The sequence below is a fragment of the Corvus brachyrhynchos genome, unplaced genomic scaffold (genome assembly GCF_000691975.1).
Source record: "Corvus brachyrhynchos isolate BGI_N302 unplaced genomic scaffold, ASM69197v1 scaffold511, whole genome shotgun sequence".
Taxonomy (NCBI): domain Eukaryota; kingdom Metazoa; phylum Chordata; class Aves; order Passeriformes; family Corvidae; genus Corvus; species Corvus brachyrhynchos.
The window spans coordinates 275472-277012 of record NW_008236214.1 but is presented as its reverse complement, the minus strand read 5'-3'; positions in this window follow the sequence as shown (position 1 = coordinate 277012).

Genomic DNA, 1541 nt, shown 5'->3' with positions numbered 1-1541 from the left:
CCCCCGGCGCCTGCCCTGGCCCAGCCTGAGGCCGTTCCCTCTCCTCCTGTCCCTGTTCCCTGGCAGCAGAGCCCGACCCCCCCGGCTGCCCCCTCCTGTCAGGGACTTGTGCAGAGAGAGAAAACGGAAAGGGAAAGGGAAAGATTTGCTTGGAAGGAACCTACAATAATCCAGTCTATCAGCCTGACCACTCCAAGGAAGCTCCTGTAGAAATGGAGATTGTCAAAAAAAGAACTTTCAGCCCTGAGCAGAGACAATAAAGCAATACAGGAAAGGTCTGTAAGATAAAAAATGGGAAGGAGACGATCCATATGGAGTCATTATTCAGCTTTACTCACACTATGTGGACCAGGAAGGGGAGAACACACACTGAAAACGTCAGCATGTTAAAGATATGTTAAAGAATATTTATAAATAGATATTTGAGGTCCCCACCAGCCCCAATCTTCCTGTGATTTTAATCAAGTAAAAAAATACTTTTTAAAATGAGCTTATAATGGAATTATGGAACTCTCCACTGCTGGATGCTGTGGGATCCCAAAGGATATGTAAAATGATCAGATAAGTTCATAGGTGAGAGATTCTTTGTTTTCTATGAAACACGGTGGCTGAGGTGCTGTCTCCTGCTCAGGAAACCTCTGAAGTGATTGCCAGGTGCTGGGACATGTGCCAAGGGAATGATAAACTGCAAATGACCTTCCTAAATGGCCATTAATAGCCACTCTTGCCGCAGGATGGCAAGATGTAGGATCGTTTCATTTGCTCAGTAGAGTAGAACCCCAGACTGGTTTGGGTGGGGAGGAACCTTAAAGCCCATCCCGTTTCACCCCCTGCCATGGGCAGGAACACCTTTCACTAGAGCAGGTTGCTCCTACCTGGCCTTGAACCCTTCCAGAGATGGGGCAGCCACAGCTTGCTTGAATCACCCACACACGTATTGCGCAGTGTGAGATTATTTCATCTTACCAGATATGCTCCAAGTCTTAAAATTCCTCTGATTTGTGCCTCAAGAGTTGCCCACACCGAGCTTCCCACAGGGGTGGCTCCACACTGTGCCCCCACCAAGCCACTCTTGCTGGTTTTCTGCTTAATTCCCTTTTCCAGACACGTGGGTATTGCTGTGAGTGGGGAGGGGTGTGAGGAGCTTTCATCTATTTTCCCATCTTTAGGAAAATAACAAGAGCTTTCCCAGGAGCCCAGCTGGGGGTGAGCACAGCCACCACTTGGCACCCGGCAGTCTCTGCTGGAAGTGTTTATGATTTGAGGCTGAGCCAGTCAGTCCTCATAAATTGACTCTGCAGGGCAGAGTTCAGGGGGTCAGTGCTCAGAGGAGTGTGGGAAGGGATGGCGAGGAGGGAAGGAAAAGGGGTGGAGGCTTGGTCATGGAATCACAGGATCCCAGGATCCCTGAGGCTGGAAAAGCCCTCCCAGCCCAGCCAGGCCCAGCTGTGCCCCATGCCCACCTTGTCCCCAGCCCAGAGCACTGAGTGCCACCTCCAGCCCTTCCTGGGACACCTCCAGGGATGGGCACTCCAAACCTC